Source organism: Dreissena polymorpha, chromosome 1 (genome assembly GCF_020536995.1).
Source record: "Dreissena polymorpha isolate Duluth1 chromosome 1, UMN_Dpol_1.0, whole genome shotgun sequence".
In the NCBI taxonomy this organism is placed as follows: domain Eukaryota; kingdom Metazoa; phylum Mollusca; class Bivalvia; order Myida; family Dreissenidae; genus Dreissena; species Dreissena polymorpha.
Window position 1 is genome coordinate 19,740,283 of NC_068355.1, and position 23,057 is coordinate 19,763,339.

The window sequence follows — 23,057 nt, forward strand, 5'->3', positions numbered from 1 at the left end:
TATACATATTGGACACCACAAAAGAAGTTTTGACTATTGTTCGAGGCAAAGTAAAATCTTTTTACGTAACAATGCAGGCAAGCACATTTTGAATTTTCCCTTTCTTCAGTTCACACATCTATGTGGACGTAAATAATTAACATAAAATGTGCCTTTTTTCCCAGAAAAATATATCATAACCACCTTATAATAGCACTAATGTGCACCAATAATTTGCCTTTAACGTCAAGCCACGAAATTAAGGGCAAGCACAATAAGTCCTTGTAGTGCAGAATTGATTACTTCTATGATGTCGAACTCTATACTTTAATTTATTAAAATTTCATATGAATATCGTTATTCGCGGATAACAGGTTTATACATCAGGTTTATTTCATATAATGCCGTAAATGGACCTCCGATGTATTTACATCCCAACCCAAACTATTAGTAAAAATTTCAAGCATTTCTTCAATACAGCCTCGAAAAAAAATGTTGACAAAATCGTTCTTTAATAAATGTCAATTTACAACGATTTTGGTATTCTGACGCTTGGACCGATCGAGTGGTTTAAAAGCTACGAGCTACAAAGATTGAGATTTGTTTATTTTTCAATCGAACATATTTTCGATTCGACTATTTTGGTAGTTTTTTTTTCAACTGACTAAAGAAAAAACTTAACAACGCTGTGCTCAGGTTCGGGACTTCTCTTTCACGTTGTTAATACGTCATTTTGCAATAATAATTGTGTTGTGTGTCTTTAAGAAGGTTAATTGTTACCACTATTTAAATTGAACGTGCGAGCTTTCGCGTCAGCATATTTTGCAGTTAAATAAACTATAGCAAGCGAGGTACGACAGCAGCAGCAGCAGTAGAAGTAGAAGTAGTAGTAGTAGTAGTAGTAGAAGTAGTTGTAGTAGTAGTAGTGGTAGTAGTAGTAGTAGTAGTAGTAGTAGTAGTAGTAGTAGTAGTAGTAGTAGTAGTAGTAGTAGTAGTAGTAGTAGTAGTAGTAGAAGTAGTAGTAGTAGTAGTAGTAGTAGTAGTAGTAGTAGTAGTAGTAGTAGTAGAAGTAGTAGTAGTAGTAGTAGTAGTAGTAGTAGTAGTAGTAGTAGTAGTAGTAGTAGTAGTAGTAGTAGTAGTAGTAGTAGTAGTAGTAGTAGCAGCAGCAGCAGCAGCAGTAGAAGTAGTAGTAGTAGAGGGGGGACATATTGCTTTTGCCCTGTCTGTTGGTTGGTTTGTTGGTTGGTTTGTGTGTTTGTTTGTGCAAACTTTAACATTTGCAATATCTTTTGCAATATTGAAGATAGCAACTTCATATTTGACATGCATGTGTATCTCATAGAGCTGCACATTTTGAGTGGTAAAATGTCAAGGTCAATGTCATCCTATAAGGTCAAAGGTCAAATATATGGGTCAAAATTGCTAATTTAATGTTCACTTTTGCAATATTAAACATACAAACTTGATATTTGGTATGCATGTGTATCTCATGGAGCTGCACATTGTGAGTGGTGAAAGGTCAAGGCCAAGGTCATCCTTCAAGGTCAAAGGTCAAATATATGGGGACATAGTGTTTCACAAACACATCGCTTGTTTAAATATGCTATAACATGAATTTGATCCAAGAATAAACATACCTCACAACATCGTATTAGAAAGATTGATGGAAACATAAACAAAATAAAAACGCTACCTTGTAATCTTAGCCAGAGGCTTGTTTACCGGTTCTAAAGCATATCTCTGCGTGTTTATGTTTTCAAATCATGTTCTAGAAAATCATAGAGAATATATAATTTAATGTAAATTGCTTCCCAGTCATGACTCAACATTAATAACATTTAAAGCAAAACCAAATCCGCGCTACATGCAGTGTAAAGCATTTAAAGCACAATTAAGTATTGAAACCATTTTTTCTAGAAAAATCTCAATGATGCTCAGCAAATATAACCCTTACATTATGGATGAACTGTCTTCATTTCTACTTTATTGTTTACGTTATTTTGATGTAAACATTTAGATTTAGAACACACGCGAGGTTCCGATATTGTATTTGCTACTTTCGCTATGCCAATTTAATTGCATAGTAAATAAAAGGTGGGTGGTAAAAGTGGTAATCTGATGAACTCTATTGTTCAAATCTATTGACATTATTCTCTGAATAATATAATGGGTTTTTTAATATTTCAAGACCAATAGGTTTGGATATTATCGATATTAACATTGAGCGATGTACATGTTTATGCTAGCTCTTTGAGGACAATGTGATTCAGAATATAAATAATCCACATATAGGTGTTTTAAACCATTTAAGCTATGTTTTGCATAAATTGTTCAACTACAATGACATCCGTTTTTCCGGGTTTTATGTGCTTGTCTACTTGTTTTGCAAATGGTCGTTTGTCTCAGCTAAATGAACTTGAAGTTATGACATGAATGATCTCCGGTGGATGGAGAAACTCCACTGTGTTTACATTTATAAAGAAGTGCAAACATACCCTATGTACCATCAGATATATAAATGAAATATTATCGACCTTTTAATAATAAAAAGTAAACGTTAGGATATGTCGAAGTTGAATGAACACCGTTTTCTCGAAAATAAATAAAGCTCTTTTATTTCACAAAACTGTAGGTCTCCGATATTATTGCATATAGACATGGCATAACGGACAATCTTGAACATAAAGGGAGGAAAACTACAACGGGCGAGGCATGGTCAGGGGTGATAACCCCCAAAAAGGGTTAGGGTAAGGGTTAGGGTTCGGGTTAGGGTTGGGTTTAGGCTAACCCAAACCCTAGCCCGACCCCTAACACTAACCCTGACCCTTACCCTAACCCTCTAACCCCCCCCCTTGCGCAATACCATACCATGCCTCGCCCGTTGTAGTTTTCCGCCTCCCGAACATAAATCGATAACGGTCTTTTGAAACCGCAAACCATGAGTATTTAAACGAGTTCTCAATGTAATTGACAGAGTTGTGATAGGTATGATATTTACGAAAGCCTACCGTTTTAAATATTTGCAAGGAATTCGTATTTGCGGATTTTACTCCATAGTATAATGCTTGTAACAAAGAATATCCATTAAGTGCACTTTTAAAGGTTTGCATTATTACTAACTTATGTTTATTTTACATAATTGTTTAGTCTGCGATCTGTAAAAGTATTTATTGAAAGCTATATAATTTGGTCTATTGCAGAACGAGATAGAAAAAATAGGAGTGCAAAACAAAATAAAAGCAGCGTACAATTAAAAAAGAGCGTTGCGTCTCTTTCTTTAAATTGCTCTCCTCTTTTTTCTATCTCGAGGCCACGAGTTAGCTATGTCGTGGCCACGAGATAGAAAAAAGAGGAGTGCAAAACTAAATAAAAGCGGCGTACAATTAAAAAATGTGCGGCGCAGTAAATAAAGACAGAGTGCATTCAACAACAGAGGAGAGAATTTTCGCTATCTCGAGATCCCGAGTTATGCATTCATTGTCTTTTCAATTAAGGTAGCGCACCTCTTATGGGCACATATCCAAATATTATCTAAGTAATTATTTTCTTAATCAGCATCATTTCACTGAACTACATGCAAATATGTAGGTAGGCTTTCCATGCTTTTTAAAAAAATATACCGATTTTTTCAAAACCACCCCCACGCTCGGCTTTTGTCCAATTTATTTTCACCCCTGGGGTATATAAAAGTTCCATAATTAATTCAAATTTCCAAATATGGGCATGCAGTTGGTGTGTACAGATGCTGTAAAGGTGTTTAAAGTTTAAACAAGATGAAATAAGTATTCTTTTACAGACATTTATTTTTTACAAATTTTATCTATGGAAGAGCGCCATGAAATGTAAGTGATTTCAGCCAAGTAAAAATTGGGTCGGTAAAAACAAAGTGTCATAAAATTCAAAATAGTATCATTTAAGTCCTATTTTAAACTTAGTTTTTATAGAAACACTATATACAGCAAAAATACCAAGAAATAGACAGATTTACCGTTTACTTTTTGAAATAAAAATAAAAATGCAACATGCATGGTTCGTATTTTCAACAGTAAATCACCCAATTTCGCCATATCGTTGTTTTAAAAATTGCAACATATTTAACAATAAATATAGCTTATATGCCATATTAAATCAAATTACGTTAGAAAAAAAATAAAACGCGTCGCAAAAAAGTATACGTCGTCGGCAGGATTCGAACCTGCGCGGGAACATCCCAAAAGATTTCTAGTCTATCGCCTTAACCACTAGGCTACGGCACCTAATAGTATGCTCTTCAACCTTCGAAGAAATCGCGGGAAATCATTAGAGGTGCGCTACCTTAAACGCCTTCGTGGTTTGATTCCTACGCTTCGGAACCACATACCGTTGGTTATTACCGCAAAAACCAACGGTTACCCGTCGATTATTTCTTAAATAATCCAGGCCATTTTTGTTGTATTTTATTGTCAATAATTACTTCGAGTGGTCTGTCTTGTTTCCCGGTCTTAATTTTGCTTTATTAATTATTTACATATATGTTTGGAGATAAGGTAATTATCCAATCTACAAAAATAATCGGTTTTCCACTTTAATGCCATGTATAACGTTTTTTGTTCTGGATGACGAGCTCGCCATATGTCTATCAAATTGAATGAATCGAGTATGGAATTTATTTTGTTCCTGCTGTTTATGTGTGTATCCTTTTTACCGTTCTTTTTGTCTAGATTTGGGTTAAGTATTGTATTAAAATCACCCCCTATTATATCATTTTTATCCGTGTTTTGTAGGAGATGCAATTCCAGTTTATAAAAAAACCTGTTTCGTCTTTGTTAGGACCATATATATTTATTAAGGTGATTTCTTGATTATTAATAATAACATCTATTTTGTATAATCTACCGGGCATTAATTCTTTAAAATTTCATATGCTTACATTATCTTTATTTTTGATTACACTTCCTAAACCTTCACTATTTGATTTGCTCCCACCGTAAAAACTTATTCCACTCCATTCTGATTGATTGCCATTTGTTTTTTGATAGCTCACAAACATGTGTTTCTTGAAGTAAACACGCTAAGTAATTATTTTCTTCAAACCATTTGAATATACTTTGCCGTTTATTATCATTATTGAGACCTCTTACATTTAAACAACATATTTTTTCATATATTTTTACATTTAAAATATTTTATTTTTATGGCGTTATTGTAGCGTACTGAATCTTGCCTATTAATTTTATAAGTAATAACAGATTCTAGGAGTTTTGTCTTTAAAGTCTTAATTCCAAACTAGAATCAGTCACATATCTGACATTATTTACAAAACGAGTAATTGCATCGCTCGGCAATATCCTGTTCCTGGCAAATGGAAGACTTTTCACACATATTGCTTCAAAGCTCCCCCATTTCAAATCTATCAGATACAAATATAATGTAATTCATTGAGCAAAATGTTCATGTAAAATGAAACACAGAACAAAAATCATACAGTGTTTAACAAATAAAACATTCCTGGTAATGGCATAACGTATTGCAACCATATAAGTGCAGTTTAAACATTTTTTAATATGGACAAATATTGATGTTAACATATTGCAACATTTGAATTTTCGTGCATATGTGAATTCCAATGTGTTCAAGCGTGTATCACAGTTGGCAGACTTTAAGGTAGATGCCCTCACAATCTATGAGCATACAGTGTCTGTATTATTTTCAAGACACCACGACTGCAGTGATAGATAACGAGTTACCTACCAGTTCAGAATAAAAATGAACGAAAGTGCTGACAAATATCGGAATCAAATCATTAATCATATACATTCGTTGTCTTAATTTTGACAGTCTTTGTTCAGCAGAACTTAGCATTCATTTTAGCCATAGATTCACGTAAAGGAAAACAAGCAGCATCCAGTCATGTAAAGGTTTTGAACACCGTCACAAAAGGGGATATATATTTCAAACCTTCGTGGAATATGTACGGCTTTGAATGATGTAATTACCGGTAACAAGTCAGGTTTGTAACTTGTAAGTTGTAAGCTACCCATTGTATTGCCCATAGAAAAGGGCTAAATCTGTTACTAATCATGCTAAGATTCATTCAATCCTGAATGCTGTGTATACATACTTTCTCTACTCCACAATGAACACTACCATGCTGATGCAGCACAGCAGCGTAATCTAGTCAGGTAAGTAAGTAAAAGAGTTTTCCCTACTACATGGCTCAGTTTCAATTGGTATTGTGAAGCACTCATCCAGAACTATTCCAGTTTTGTCTCCGTGTTCCAAGAAGATCAGTTAAAGCTTCGAGTTTGTACTCGCATTTCTTTGCTCTCTACTTTCTTCCTGCCTCTTGCTACTCTACCCAATGCATTTCAGAAGAAGAAACTGGCTTTTTAGATGCAGCAATACTGCTTCAAACGATTGAGATGGTCTCTGAAGGTAACTGAGTAAGAAAGCTATCCACGCTTCTGTCACATTTCCCTGATTTGACACAGACTGCAGATGATGTACATAAAACCCTTGAGTTTCAGGACCATTCAATGAGAGATGGAGCAAAGAGGTGTAAAGTATAGCCAATTTTTTATCAGCATCCATGACATGCTTGAAGCTATCCTGACTCTCCTTAGCAACGTCTTCAACCTCTTAGGTGAGGTTGATTGCAATGTAAGCGATGGTATCTTAGAATTAGAGTACTTATTTAGTTTAGGCTTTGGGAGTTGAAGGTAAGACATATTCTTGTTTATTTGCTACTTGCACTCGTAGACACAGGAAATCGTTAAGGGGTCAACAGATGAAGCCAAGAAGTAGATATACCTTTACCCAGAACAGCAGCAACAGTAGAAGTAGCAAATAGGTTTTTTCAGCTCCGTTATCCAATTTTTATTGCGAGAGATGCTTCAGAGAGCAGAACATAATCAATACATGCCTCAGGAGGAAGTTGACTGCTTTTCACCTTGATGATCTTATGCTCTGCAAGCGACAGTCCCGAATAACCCATTAGGCAGAGTAGGCAACTTCCTATGGGCCCAGCGACTTTAAGGGACCCTGAAGCAATAAATTGTGTTACTTTCTTACTTAGCCTAATCTAATGACTTGACAATATCAACTTTTCAATGTTATGTTCTTGACATCGTCTTACCGTCACAATCATATTTTACGGTATCATAAAGACATGTTTCACATATAAAAGGTAACATTCACATTGTATGTCTTGCCAGCTCGGCACTGGTGGGTTTATGTAAACGCGTAAAATCAACTTGGCACTGGCGTTCTAGTAAGCAATAGAATAGCTAAGGGTATTTGGTTAGTTGGTGGGGGGGGGGGGGGTGGCAACAGCTTCAGTGCCTATGGGCCACCACGGTGCTTCATTCGGCTGTGTCAAGCAAACAAAACATTTTTAAAGAAATCTACATTAACATTCGTTTTTATTTTTAAAACGACATGAGCGGAAGTGTGTAAGGCAATGACACGATTACACGTTTAAATGTGTTCGTATTAACATTGACAAGAATACATATTCAAATTGAGTATCCCGTCCATGTTTATGAAGAAGATGTAGTTATTATTGCGTCCTATATTTAACACTATATTAACCGTAAAAATATAATCAACATTCAAAAACATAATGATAATAATTAACCTATCTCGTTTTTAAGTCGTTGCTGCTATTGTTTTACCCACGTGATTTGTTTGTTTGAAATTGATAATTTGTATGATAACCAATGTAAGGATATTGATGCTTTGTATGCAAATATAATTAACCGTTTGTCTCGGAAATTTATCACACTTTTAATAACAAGTGAGTTAGACATGGCAATCATGTCATACATTATCATTAATAAAAATGTCGACAGTGCGATAATAAAACATTTCTTAATCAGGAAGTTCAAAGTCGTATTTTTCCTTTTGTCATAACAGCCTATGGTTAAGTAAAACATCAACAGCAACATCAAAAACAATATCAACCATTACTTAAATGTATTCTGCCGAATTATACATTTTGCATATCAAATATAAATACAACTGAAGATAAATAAAACTATTATTTTCGTTGCGAAAATACAACTACCACCCATTCCGCTTTGTTAGAGAGCATTCCTTTTTCAGTTTAAAGACCTGCTTTGACTCACTTAAATTTAGATTGGAAAATACTTTGAGCATATTCTTAGTATTGGAGGAATAAAACACTTGATTAAAAGTTAAGTATGAAAGTGGTTATTACGAGCAACGTTTCCCCTCCTTAGTTTGAAGTTTTATGTTGATATCGCATATACCGTAATTATGAGATTGACCGTAATGTCACAAGAGATGTCCAGTATCAATTTGAAGTAAATCGGTGTAAAAATGAGGAAATTAATGTAAAATAACATTTAAAAAATGAGTGAAAATCTCTGATCCGGCCGAACCCCAACCCCCAACCCTCATAACTTTTGACCCAAGGGTCAGATCAAAATTCAAAATAAGGCACGGTCGCACATATGCTCATATCTACCATGTGTGTAAGTTTCAAGGTTCTAGTGCTAATAGTGTAGGAGGAGATAGTGGCCAGGACGGACGGACGGACGGAAAGACGGCAAAGATAACCACAATATCCCCACGCTTTTCAAAAATCGTGGGGATAATGATACTTCTCATATTTTTAGTAATATGTTCCGGGCAAATTTACTGATAAAAGAGCAAAGGGCGATAAGTCTAAAATATGGAAGCAAGAGTTATTTTCTTCTGCACTGAACTTGTCCTCAATGATGTCTATCGCAGAATGAAGTTTCCAGTCGATATATCTTAAGGTTTTGGGTAAAATACTCCGAATGATATTTAAAAATATAACAATAAACAAAACGCTATTTCTCTAAAAACATAAAAGCAAAAGTTATTGTTCTTGTGCATTGCATTCTATCCAAAATATATGTTTTTTAATATTCAGTGTGATAGCACTTTTATTTTTGGATAAGCCCCAGATAAAACTTAATCAAAATAATCAAAGCACAGTCAATTTAAAACATGAAAGGCATGGATATCGTTCTTCAGTATTACAGCTCCCCTAAATAAGATTCATCGGCCAATGAATCTTCAAGTTTATTCCTCTTATTGTTTTCGAGATATGCTCTAGCCAAAATAAAAGTAACTAGAAATGGCACGGCAGAGGCCGACGCGTATCCCCACGCCGCATGTTTGACCCATGGGCGCCCCAGGGTTGGTAATGGGGCCATGCATAGCTGAGATTTACCGTATTGTCATAAGAGAAGTTCAGTATCAATTAGAAGTGAATCGGTGTAGAAATGAAGAGGTTAAGTAAAAGGCATTTTTGGTAGAGTGTGGCCTATGTGGGCGCGGCACCCCAGGGTTGGTAATGGGGCTATGCATAGTTGGGATTGGCCGTATTGTCATAAGAATAGTTCAGTATCAATTAGAAGTGAATCGGTGTAGAAATGAAGAAATTATAGTAAAAGGCAATTTTGTGTGGGTGTGGCCTATTTTGGCGGGCGCCCCAGGGTTGGTAATTGGGCCATGAATAGTTGAGATTGACCGTATTGTCATTAGAGAAGTTCAGTATCAATTAGAAGTGAATCGGTGTAGAAATGAAGGAGTTCTAGTAAAAGACAATTTTGGATGGGTGTGGCCTATGTAGGTGGGGCGCCTCAGGGTTGGTAAATGGGCCATGCATAGTTGAGATTGACCGTATTGTCATGCCTAGTTGAGATTGACCGTATTGTCATAAGAGAATTTCAGTATCAATGTGAAGTGAATTGGTGTAGAAATGAAGAAATTATAGTAAAAGGCAATTTTTGGTGGGTGTGGTTATGGTGATCTTTATACAAAGGGAAGTAATCGTCACAGTAAGAGCCCGCTTTGTGCAGCTATATGTATATGCGTACAGAATATTTGCACTTTAAAAAAGAGGAGTGCATGTCACCTATATGCCACCGTAGTTTTATTATCGGCTTAGTAAATATAAATTTTCAAAGCTTATTCAAATGCATGTGAAAAAAATGCCACTATTTGTCGGTTCATACCATGATTTATTGATGGTGCAGAAGAACAAGTTCCTGAACTCGTTTAATGAAATATGGAGTGAAAATTTTAATCTGTTCAAATGCTATATATATCATATAAGTGGCGATTGCTTTTTAAAAAAACAATCATGCATTATGGTTTATCGGTCAATGCACAACTGTGATGATGCTTTGATCGATTGAGTGGTGTACAAAAACACGCATCAACACGAATCAGATTGGATTATTTGTCGTTCCAGACTGTCGATTCTAACATAGACTTATTAGTAATTGGCTACTGAGAAATAATAATTTACTAAGCAGTGCTCAGGCACGGAACTTGTTTTTCTTTATATTGTTAATGAGTTAATATATAATGATGATTTTGTTCTGTTTCCACACGAAAATTAGTGGTTATGACCTTTAAAGTGCACGTGCGAGTTTTGAATACGACACATATATTTTAAATAATGTATATTTTGCCTCACAACTTCGTGCATCCATTATGTTTACGTAAATTACCATTTCATGTATTAAGTTTATCAGTGGTGAATACAAGTTGCGGTATTCATTATGATTGAGTTTATCTCAAGTTTATTTTGAATCTGATAAGATTGCTGACGGTGTCCGAAACCATTTTAATTTGCACCATGTGATCTGACTAAAGTCACGCGGAATAAGTACTTTCGATTTGTTATAACGCCCTCTATTGCTGTTTAGATCACTATATTTTGCAGGTAAATACGTATAGTATCTTTATTATATAATCCATTCTTCTTCTTCGTCGTCTTATTATAAGAATTATTATTATTATTATTATTATTGTAATATACTGCCTTTCTGGTTGGATTCACTTGTCGAATTTTCTTTATAGTCAGAAAAGATAAATTAACACAGTTTATTTCAAAGATTTCGTATTCAATGATTAAACAATCATAAGCGTTCATAATAAAATAATCAGAATTAAAAACACAGTTACTAAATCAGTGTAGAGTGGATCTTTTCAAGCCCTGAAAATAAACAATAACATACATATAGTTATCATTCAGAAAAAAACATACAAAAACCAGAAAGTAAATCATTTTCAAGCATACAATTAATAACAGGATGTGTTCTAGTTGCCAATTAAAATAATACTTTTCACATGTATAAATATTCTTAAGGCAAAACTTGTTTTTTAAACAAAACTTATAAAACAGTTAAATCAAAGATATAAATTATTTACAAAATCTATGTTTTAATCTATTCCACACACACATACACAAACACACACATACAGTAGTTCTCAACATACCAAATGTGGTTTGGGCTTGTACACCAGTCTGTTTGCCTCCCTGCTTCTCACTGACTCGTGATTGTTTAATCTGCAACATGTGATTCATAGAGCACACTATAAAGAACGTGATCATTGATATAGGACTTATAAATGGAAAAGCACAATACTCTCCGAAAAACATGTTTATAAACAAAAAACCCAATACCTAATAATAACAAATGGACTCCGGATCCTCTAAACTTCTACTTAGCCTTTTTACCTCTGGTCCGCCGTAGATAAGTAAAGCGTCCGTTTTATCATCATCTTCAGTGATTTTGAAGTATCTGACTTGCCTTTCAAAGTCCTCAAGCCATTCACACCATGCCTAGCCCGTTGCTATGTGGTCGCTGCAGTCCACCCGAAACGGTTGCAAATCAAGCCTTCTATTGCCGTTCGCCATATCTCAATTCCGTATTATGCGCGCAATAACAGCTGCATCAGTCCTCCAATTTTTGACGATGCTGGAACAGCATCGTCTAAGGAATGATAACCAGTAAAAAAAATCTTCACAATGGCGACCTATGTAAAAGACCGAGCCAGTCCGATTGAGATAACTCGATTTTTCAGTTACTTCCCTTGGCATTCGCCACTGCGTAGGAGATTGCTCACTGATTTTCATTGATAACATTCTCCTAGCAGAGTTGTCGTTCGTGTTGATAAAGGTAAATATTAATAGAACAGCATATCCTGGGGAAACAGATTCAATAAGTGTATCAGAACGTTAATTTTAAATTAGTAATTTTACATCCATTTTATTTTTATGGACCAATGAAACAACTATATATTTTCTCTATTTTGTTTGATATTTGTTCTCGATTTAGTAAATAAATTGCGAATAAAAACATGTAAAATTAACTTTTTACGTGATCACAAAACTAAAGAATTCGAACAATTTCGAACCTGTAAATTGTAAACGCTGCACTGCTATGATATATATAGATAAAACAACATCTTTTTGCGTAATTGTCCGTCACGCTAGCGCAGTGGTAAGGACGTTCGCTTTTTCACCTTTACGACACCGGTTCGATTCCCGCTCCCGGCGCAATGTTATATTTTGTCTGTTTTGTGGTTACCATTCCGGACAGGTGGTTTTTCCGGATAATCTCATCCCCCCCGCAGCATTTGACCATATAAAAAGTTAAAGAGTATTTCAGTACAAAACAAATAGCTGGACATTGCAGCTATCATTCAAAATTCGTCCCAACTGTCGTCAATCTAATCTTATTAGGTAGGAGTGCTGGACACACTCTGGGTCCCAAAATTATGCAGCCTCAGCGCGGAGGTAACTCATTACCTTGGAAAAACACAAATACACACACTGGGTGCAGCCTAGGCGCGTAAAGACTCAAACAAGGCAACAAACTCAAGAGCGGGCACAATCATTTAAAATTTACATATTGAATACGATATTCTAACAGAAATTACACAACCACCTAAGTGTACATACAATGTTTGATATTTCGTTCGATTGTTAGATTTCAGCATATACATGTATAAGGTCATTTCGCTATTAGTTAACTTATCCATATGTTCGTGGGCGAACTCGGATAGTCAAGTGCTCATACGATTGAGCTCACATGGTCCGGCTATGTGCTCATACCTACTTTCGAGAATCATCATGAAGGTATTGCCATACTAAATGAACAAGAATGTGACCCGCCTCCCAGTTTCGCTCAATGGGTCAAGTTACCCACGGGTACTACTTCCCCGTACCCCTAAACTTTTCTTCGTACCAAAAATGTTTCGTACGCAAATTTTTTTCGTACTCAAATTTTTTATCGTACCCAAATGTTCGTATCAACATACACAATTGTAGTGATATAGATAAACTTAAATTGATGTTTTATATCCATCCTCTTCAAAAGCATCGTCACACCAGTACTGCCAGTACTTTGATTTCTCTCGTCGCCAATGTAAAAGACTCACTCACTAAGACTGCTCGCTATTTCAATACTTTAATGCTCACTCTCTTGGACTCTGTATATATATATATATATATATATATATATATATATATATATATATATATATATATATATATATATATACTAAATCACCGTGACGACAACGTCATGAACGTCACCGACGTCATTAACAATAAGATATGTTCTATGAATAGATCTCAAGGATATAACACAGATCATTAAACATTTGCAATCAATTACAAATATATAATAAATACAAAAATGTATAGCATGTTTAATACACTTAGTACTAACCTGGCAAGAAGTAATACTAATATAGATATAATGTAGATATAACAAAAATCTGCAACTCAAGCAAAAACTTACAGCTGACACTGTGACAGTCAAGAACACTTATCTAGTCTACAAAAGAGATGAATATATCATCTGGGTGAACAGGAAGTTGGCCACAGTGGTCAAAAGTAAATAATTTACTACTCTGAACATTGTGTACACACCGGTCTTACTGACAATAACGTAGTGACGTCACCGTCTATGTATAGAATGCTACTCTGACAGAATTATTGGAAATTGTGCCTGTTAACATTTTTAGTCTCAGCATTTACTATAGTAGTTGTAGGTGATGTTTCGCATTAAAAAAAATTCTTTTGAATACTGCTATAGAAAATTTTAGTTTTAAAAGATGAAAAAAGAAGCTCTGCAAAAATGATGAAAAAATTTAAGTGTTATCTTTGTATTTTCATCTACTATAAATCGGACCACGGTAGTGTGCTAATTTAACGATATCGTCAGTTAAACTCTAAATGATAAACATTGTTTTGCGTTACACATGCTACTGTGTATGATTTTGAAACATTCATCCGATAATTATATGCATGGTGTATGTTCCAGTCTCTAAATTCGTTCTCGTGTTTTTTTGGAAATATGTGAAGAAACATTTGCAATTCGTGTATTTCTATTTAAATTTTAATTTACCGTTAATACTTATACTTTTTTAACGTTAAGAGTAAAACCACGATATTTTAAACTATATTCACCTTTTTCTGCGCGCGCGAAAAACTTACACTAAATTCATACCCTTAAAACAATGCCGTTTAAAGTGAAAGTGATTGTTGACTTTTGTATCATATGATAACAACGCTCATTAAAACAACAACAACATATATTGCGTTCCTTCGCGAAATCTTGCTATAATACTTGAAGTGCGGTACGACTCTTTGTAGATATGTGGTCGTTGCCGCATTTCTGGAAGTTTATAATGGCATATTTTTATCTTTTAGTTTTTTTTATTTGAAAGACGACACGACAAGACTTAATTGTTTCTTTGTTTACCCAATATTTAACATCGCTTTTATTATAAAAATCTCTGACTGTCCGAACCAGTATTTATTGCACACATAAAACGGCATTCGCTTTGTTGAAAATGCATATACATGTTACCTCAGACTATTAGGTTCCATATGTGTATATCTAAATATGTGCACAATAAATTACTACTATGAAAAATATTAATTGTCATATAAAAAATGAACAAACATGCTTTAAAAAGGTGCTCATTGAATGCATATGACAATTTTTACGGATACTAATTAACGTAATTTACCAACACGCAATAAAACAAAATTCTATATCAATATACAATGAACATGTTTTCACTTAAAAACAATCACACCCATCGCATGCACAATTTTGTTATTTTGTCTTTTATGTAGACAATGGCGGATATATCTATACAATTTCATTTTCTTATCCTACCTACCGTGAAATATTTCACCATGCAACAAAGTATTTTTTTGGATTTTGCACTACCATATCGTAAGATAGTCAAAACTTCCTTTAAGTCTTTTTTTCTTTTTCGGAATGTCAACTGAATTGGTTCCATCCATTATATGGGGATAATAACAGTCAAGAAAACGAATAGACACAATATAAAGCTGTATTCTAATCTCGCACATTTGTAAAATAATGTAATCAGTTTCACGTTAAACCAGTGTATTACAACAAACACGTCTTTTTATGTTAAAGAACAGGTGTTGAAATATGTGAATTGAAAAGTAGGTATAGATGGTCGCTAATGTATTGGTCTTCAGAAAAATCAAAATGTTTTTTTAATACACTGTTTACCATGATGAAGATTACAAGTGTCACTTCACTACGAGCTGTTATCATTTCAATTAACAACTTAAATGTGTAATTTTTTTCATTGAATAAAAAGTACTATACAATGGACAGTATTTGATCTTATAAAAGTATTAAGTGTCCGATTTGAGTGCTGGAGTTTGTTATTGCCGAAAAGTAAATTAGTCCGGTAAGAAAACATTCACGAAATCAGTTTTAAATAAATGTTTTATTCGGTCGCATTAGTATAGTTTAGTAGAAATTTGTTTCTCCGTCGACTTAATAAAATATGTGCAAGACAGTTCGAATAAGGACTGCTCAAGGCAATTTTGTATTCTTCCAATAAAATAATGTTTTTTTGTGTCTGTTTTGCTAGTTGATTGATCTATCAAATACGCATTTCTAATCATGGGACTGTGAGAGAAAAACACTTTTGTTTCTTATTAACAATGAAACTTAATCATATACTACATTATATTTGCATATTCATAGGAGCTACAATACAAAAACAAAGAAGAAGAATGACGGCCATAGACGCAATAGACGAAATAGAACCAGGCGATGCAGTTGTATTCAAATATTGGGAAAAAGATCATGAAGGTATTGTTACAAGCGTCACAATGGATCGCAACGAACGCAAACTTGGAATAGTTCATATTATTCATTACGCTTACGACTTTCCGAGAACATGGAAAATAATAGAGGAAACCTTTTGTTTTAATCTTACATTACAAAAAATATGTAAGAAAGTTTACAATGGAGTGGACATCATAGATTCACCCACCGTTGTAGAACGAGCAAAGGCGCGGTTAGGCGAAGATCGCAATGACAGAAACTACAACACGTCTCGTCATTTAGTAGAGTGGGCAAAGGTTGGTCATGATAGCAAAATGCTTGTTGTCGACACATACAGACATAGCACCGGTTGCTTGTTCCGTATATACAATGCGTATGCCTGGTCGGATATAGAAACGGGATGTATTATCGAATTTTCATATCATGGGTTTAAGCATCAAAGTGTGGTCAAAAAGATAAATACGGGTGAAGACAAAATAACCGTCATTCATTATGGCTTCAGCCATATATTTGGTACGCGAACTGTCATGGAAGAAAACATAAAAATTGATTTCAAAACAGAGGACATAAGGATATATCGGTGTGACCCAGCATTCAACCACAATGAACAAGAAGATGTTGTAGCAAAAGCAGAAAAAAGGATCGGTGAGCAGCATTGGAGTATTATTACCAACTCATGTTGGGCATTCTGCATGCAATGCCTTTTCCACTAAATACCAGGAATCCACATGATAGCCATACATATGAGCGTATCGGATACAGTACATTTTCGTTGTTATAAATAAACAGATGAGAATTGTTAACAATGGTTTCCTATACCATATCTATTCGTTTTTGCAAACAAAATCATTTAATCATAGAGCGAGGTGACCACACAAGTCAATCTATTTGATTGCTACAGACCTAAATTAATACAAATTAATACAAACAAAAATATGTGCATACCCCAAAATGCCCGTGTAATCTGCAAATGATCGGGATGTGTAACTGTCAAGTTCACTTCCAACTGACTACATAGACAACAAAGAGAAGAATCCGCCTTGAAAAGAAAATATTGTTTCGGGACAATTTAATGATGTAACAGTACCCACATGACTAAAAACAATAGAAACAACAACGTTTTTAAATAACGGTCTTAAAACGGACACTTCTGAATCTGCTATGCAGAGTTTTGAATTAGGTTGTTGTTCAATATTGTCATATGCTAAATTGGTTCATTGAACAGAAAAGAACAGAAAGTTTATTTGTATAACTTGAACAAGTCTAGTTCATCGGTATACATTCAAAACTGGCAATATATAAGCAAGAAACACATGCATTGCAATTCGAAAGTGACACAAATAGTATATACAATGTGTTAAATAATGCGGATTAGGCCATTATATTACTTAACGTTTGCATTCAATGTCTCAGTTCTCATTTTAAACGCATGTTCATAATATTTCGCTAGATTTGTTAAAACTTTAGTGTTTGTATTTGTTAACAGATTTAAAAAATGTATGCATACTAGGTCGGTTAGTCGGTGTCAATATATAGTTTTCTAATATAAGTATAAAGAGAACATGCGATTACAAAATGATATTCGTCCTCGATATCACCTGAGCTTCATATACTACATTTACGTTCGTTTCTATGCATATTTATATGTCTCCCTGATTAATTTTTTAATATATGTGACGAAAGTCTTAGTTTTTATATGTTTTCTTTCTTAAATTAAAGTTTTGGATTATGTTAAGGTAATCAGAAAATTCAAATCGATTTTTCAACTCTTTGTATAATGTTAATGAACTTTTTTACATTTAAATCATTTCGCCTAAAACCTATGTACATATCAATTAGTCTAGTTTTAAATATAAGGATAAATACATTTGAATTTACTGACTCTTGATACATCCATACATCTACAAACCTGTATTTTGAAGCAAGTCACGTACTTTGGTTATCCACTTGTTACATCGTATAATATTTTCAGCACCGTTTCTCATTTAACACAGTGTACTATATAATATACAATTAGTTTGTTTAACAGTATACAATTTTATAAAATATTTTATAATTCGTGCATGGCGATTTATATACAACATACTGCTGCATTAGGAGTACCCGTTTAGACACAACGCATTCGTTTTAAATAATCTCCTAGTATTTGAAAAAAACAACATACGCATGACAAATATTGACGTAACATACGAATAAAAAAGATTCAACATTATTTTAACAGGACCATGCATGTCTTTGGTAATTGCAAAAAGCGACCCCATAGCCTTTAAGCCTCTGATAACGTTTGAGTATTCTGTTTAAATGACCCACCACTTGATAGTACAATGCCGAGAAAGTTACAGTTTGACCATTTCTATTTGTTCATTATTAAAAAAAAATCACATTCTGTGAATTATTTCCACCCTTTTTATATATTAATAACTTATTGATTATACTATTTTATTGTTATTTCATTAATTTTGACAATCTGTATGGTTAATAAACAATGGACCGGTTCCTGTTGCTTATTCTGGTGTAATTACAATCATAGGAACACCAAACCAATATTAATTTAACCCTGCAATATACGTTTTGCAGATTAGACACACATTTAGATTAAAATTATTTGTGTACATGGTTACCCCGAGAACTGTAATAGCTTACAGTGTTTTTTTTTCTGCAAACGATAACGTCATATCCATTGTTATCGTATGTGCGTTTATTTCGTATTTATATTCGCTCTATATCTCGACTTCGTCGCTGCGAAATGTTTTAACGGGATCACAAAATTGAAGCTCCCGATATAGAAATCGTAGCGAGTAAAGTTTATATATTGAAACCAGTTTTCTCCCGAAAAGTCAGTTATATTTTCAAAGTAGCCGGCAATAAAACTGGTGTATTTGCGCCATTTTAATTGATATTTTGGGGAAAGTAGTCGGCGTCTAGATAGAATGTAACCGGCAAAATCGCCGGCTGCCGGTGCTTCCAGAGAACATTGAATAATACGAAATAAACTCTTATCACTTTCTTACTGGTATGGTTGGAAAGTGAGCGGCATTTTAAAATTAAACACAAATAATAAAGGGTATAAAACGGCGAAAAATACCTGTTTCGGCACAGATGTCGCCATCTTGATCTTCACGTTATTGAGCTTACCGCTCGATCGGTCATTGTCGACTCGGGTACTACGTACATTTACCCCGGGTACTCTTAAGTATACTTACATGTACCCCGGGTACGGTAAATATACTAAAGCGTACCCGAGAATTGTAACGCTAAATCGGTCGTATTTGGCTATTTCTTTTAAATTAATTATGTTCACATTTATGTACATTTTCTGTTAAATTTTCTCTATATTATCGAAACTCATACTCAAAAAGCATAATGATGCATTTTTTAAAAAAAGGGCAGATAAACAATATCGTTTTACGGTAACCGGTATTGCTATCTACAACATCGGATTTTGGGCGGGAATAACACTCGGATACAGTCTAATATCGACCGGGTACGTTGAAGTATATTTAACGTATCCGTGGTACATGTAAGTATACTTAAGAGTACCCGGGGTACATGTAAGTAGTACCCGAACCGACAGTGACCAATCGAGCGTTATTACCACCTTTGAACTAAGGACAAGGCCGTCGTATGACTGGTGTGAATGTGCAATTCTTTAATTTCATACGTGTTGAAATGGTGCTTCTGACAAACGTTTTCTTAGTAACAGATAAATTGATTTAAATTATCTATAACGATGCACATGTGCTGTCATTTGAGATTATGTCATTGACATGTTTGCATTACCGTTCATAACGATATATATTTTGTTCAATACAAATCTGAGAATCTTCCGGTATGTCCTATTTTTCATCATAATATTTCATATAATTTCGCGCTGCTATTCAATGTAAAAACAGGCCCGTATGCAGGCCCTGGGCCCTGGGGCCCGACCCCCCCCCCCCCCCCCCGCAGCTGGCTGTCTACTGTAAGTTTTTTTCATGAAAGGGCCCACAGCACACTTTCCCTAAATACAAAAGTGGAGAAATGTTTTCTTGTCCTAGATCAAACTAAAAAAAAAATGTCGACCAAAACTGAAACTAAAAGGTATGTGATTATTTTATCATTTCATGATAGCATGAAAAGCATAGAAATTTAAAAATGTCCCTTCTTATTATTTAATCACTTGATTTATAGGGATTCGAATCGAAGCTGCAGGTTAAAGTGGCACTTGCCCCGCTGATTCATGTATTTGTCACCATATTAGAGGCTTTTGATTAACTTTGTCCATCACTTTAATAATGCCATTTTCAATAGTGATTTGCTGATGTTGTTCATCTATGTTTTGTGGAGTAATATCAGCATATATTTTTGTCCGATAACATCATTTGCCAGTTGTTTCACCTAAGGTAAGTTCTGCCATTTTATTTTTTTCTACGTAATGGTTAGTTGTGTTATAGATAGGTATTTCTTTCAGGCATTTAAAGGACTCAGCACAAAAATAACATCTGTAGTATTCCATTATCTTCTGTTTTACATGAAAAGAAAAAAAATCATGTTTTGTGATGTTTTAATGTTTAACAATGTGCTTTAATGCTTTTGTTGTCAGCAATTAAATAAATCTCGACATATTTTATACGCGTGTTCATTTTACATAGATCTAAACATAAAGACATCTTGCAGTTGGGTCATTATCCATTGACTTCCCAAAGTTAGTTTGGAATTATCCATACACTAATTAGGTCATTATCCAATGTGTATATTCTTGTCCCAAACAAATACGAATATATTGCGTTTTCGAGCATTTACGCCAATCAAATTTTGTACATACATATATGAAAATTTTAATACATATGTCCAAGCATTAAAACATTCGATTATAATTGTTTTTGGCCTAAAACTTTCGACAATTTCATTTACTTTTTCCAGATTTTCAAACACTTTCATTTTATTTTGACGTAATTGTTTTTTTAATTGTTGTGGGTTTATTGGCGCAGTGTATCCGGCAAATAACATTTTATCAAAGAGAAACGTTTATTATGTCACAACGTGCCTTAAATAAACGTGTACTTAGAAAACTAATGACTGGAGTCTTTATTTCTGTCGCCTTTTTTCTTCAGTTTTTTACTCGCCAGTAGAGATAAGCCCCTAGTTAATGTTTTCTTATCGCGTGTACACTCATCCCCGATCAGTCAATTAACCCTTGTGATCCTGAATGCTTCATCTATAGATGGTTGATGTAACACGTCTTTTGATTTGCCCAGGAAAGACAAGCAACGAATGGAAGCAAATGATACAGGTTGTCGTAGGTCTGCAAATTGCTAAACTTGTTTGTAATTTGTGAAAAAAGGTTGGAAGCAAGTAGAGAGGTGATATGGATAATTGTCATTAATTTGAACCGGCAAGTTTCTTTGTTCAAGTCCAAGGCCAATAATTTCTAAAACAACAACAATGGAAAGTCAAAAAAAAGAAAGCCATTCTTCATCCGTAAGCCATTTAGGTGTACCCACACAACAAATATCAGGTCAATAGTTTTGAAAAAAAAAGTCCGGAAATGAAATGCCGGCCGGCCGGAATGCTATATGCCATCCCACCGGGGGCATAATAATCAGCTCAATATTGGTAAGAGTTGCGAAAAAAACCTCCAAAAACGCTTATTATAGATAAATTTAATTCCAAGGGCCATAATTGCCAAATACCAATAGACGGGAACAAATTTCACACTTTATATGTTGGTCATATAAAGACTCACATACAAAACAATCAGCTCAATATCTAAAATAGTTCTGTAAAAAACTACGGAAAACGGTTATTGAAACCTCTAGCGCCTACTTCTATGAGAACAACCAATAACACAAGCCTCGTTGGTTGCAAGCTTCTTGCAGCTTTGTTTAATTGGACTTTTTCTCTCGTAGGCCTCCTCGCATCTGGTTTCCCGAGGTACCGTTTAGTCGATCATGATGAGTCGTTTCCCTGCCTCTGACCACCACACGATGTCGGGCTTGAGGTTTGTCTTTACGATACTTGGGAAGACCAGCTTGTTGTGAAGGTCAACCTTCATGCTCCATCCGGTTGCGCCGTTGAGGATCGTTTGATATTCAGTGAAAAAGGACGGGGTATACACAGCTTATCAAAACGTCATTTGATCGAATTCCATATAAGAAACAAAATCACCTCTGTGATAAATGAACCGAATAACAAGATATCTGATGACAACGTATCGATACCATTGTCTTAAATGTCATTCATATTGCAATAATTGAAACGCTGACAGTGTGACCTTGACCTTGGAAATCGCGACACAGAAATGGCGCGCAGCAGGTCCATTCCACGTGGCGAATATGTCAGGCATGTTATTGGCAGTTAAATGACGAAGTCACAGTATGCACGTATCAAGTCCATAATTTGAGTTGTCACCTATAAGTATGCCCTCGACCTTTGAACGTATGATCAATACCTTTGGGCATACGACTTGCAGGCAACACGCAGCAAGCGACATTTCCTCGCTACCTAAAATCTTTTAATTCGTTATGAAATAGTGAATATCTGTGACAAGAATCTTTAAAATTCCCGATGAATTTTGAAGCTACAGGATTCACAAGCTGTATTGTGTCCATACTAAACATTAACCCCAAAGTGTGACCTTGACCACTGACGTTGGGACTCGGGACTTGTGCTCATCACGGGGACTCCATATGCTAGACCCGTTCAATGGAATGCGTGCATTTCGTTCAATGTGGTGAAGGCGCGTAGGAAATAAAAAATAGATTATTATGTCAGTGTTGTGTTTTGGATGTTACATCATAAATATGTGTCAAATCATTTTAAACCAACGTTGGTAATGCGCACAATTTGTACAGAATATATATTGCGTAATGATATTGGACAAAACATGTGTGCTTGTTGGATGTAAAAACGACAACACCTGGTTTAAGGCAATTTATAGAAACTTTTACTACTTTTTCTATTCGTATTTTTAATAATTTGCAACTTAGCGCATACCTTTCTACTGTTTTATATTAGTTATTTAAGCAACTGAATCATAACAGATTAAACAGTAGTAATTCTACTTTACGCTGTTTTCTGAAGTCGAATTGTTGTATTGTTTACCTTAACGTTTTTTTATAATGCACTCTTAGAGATGAGTCTATACAACATTTTATTTCAAAATCGAGTTTTAAGTAAGATTTAAAATCGAAATGT

General features: G+C 34.7%; 2 long non-coding RNA genes across 2 annotated transcripts; one reads left to right on the forward strand and one right to left on the reverse strand.

Annotated features, from left to right (window-relative positions):
• Positions 1–10,546: 10,546 nt before the first annotated feature.
• LOC127873389 (uncharacterized) lies at positions 10,547–18,377 on the forward strand. Its single transcript, XR_008046128.1, has 2 exons — positions 10,547–10,684; positions 15,798–18,377. It is a non-coding gene; the product is annotated as an uncharacterized LOC127873389 (long non-coding RNA).
• On the reverse strand, positions 10,845–12,175 carry LOC127873479 (uncharacterized). Its single transcript, XR_008046176.1, has 3 exons — positions 11,483–12,175; positions 11,242–11,311; positions 10,845–10,957 (listed from the first exon to the last, which is right to left on the reverse strand). It is a non-coding gene; the product is annotated as an uncharacterized LOC127873479 (long non-coding RNA).
• Positions 18,378–23,057: the final 4,680 nt, after the last annotated feature.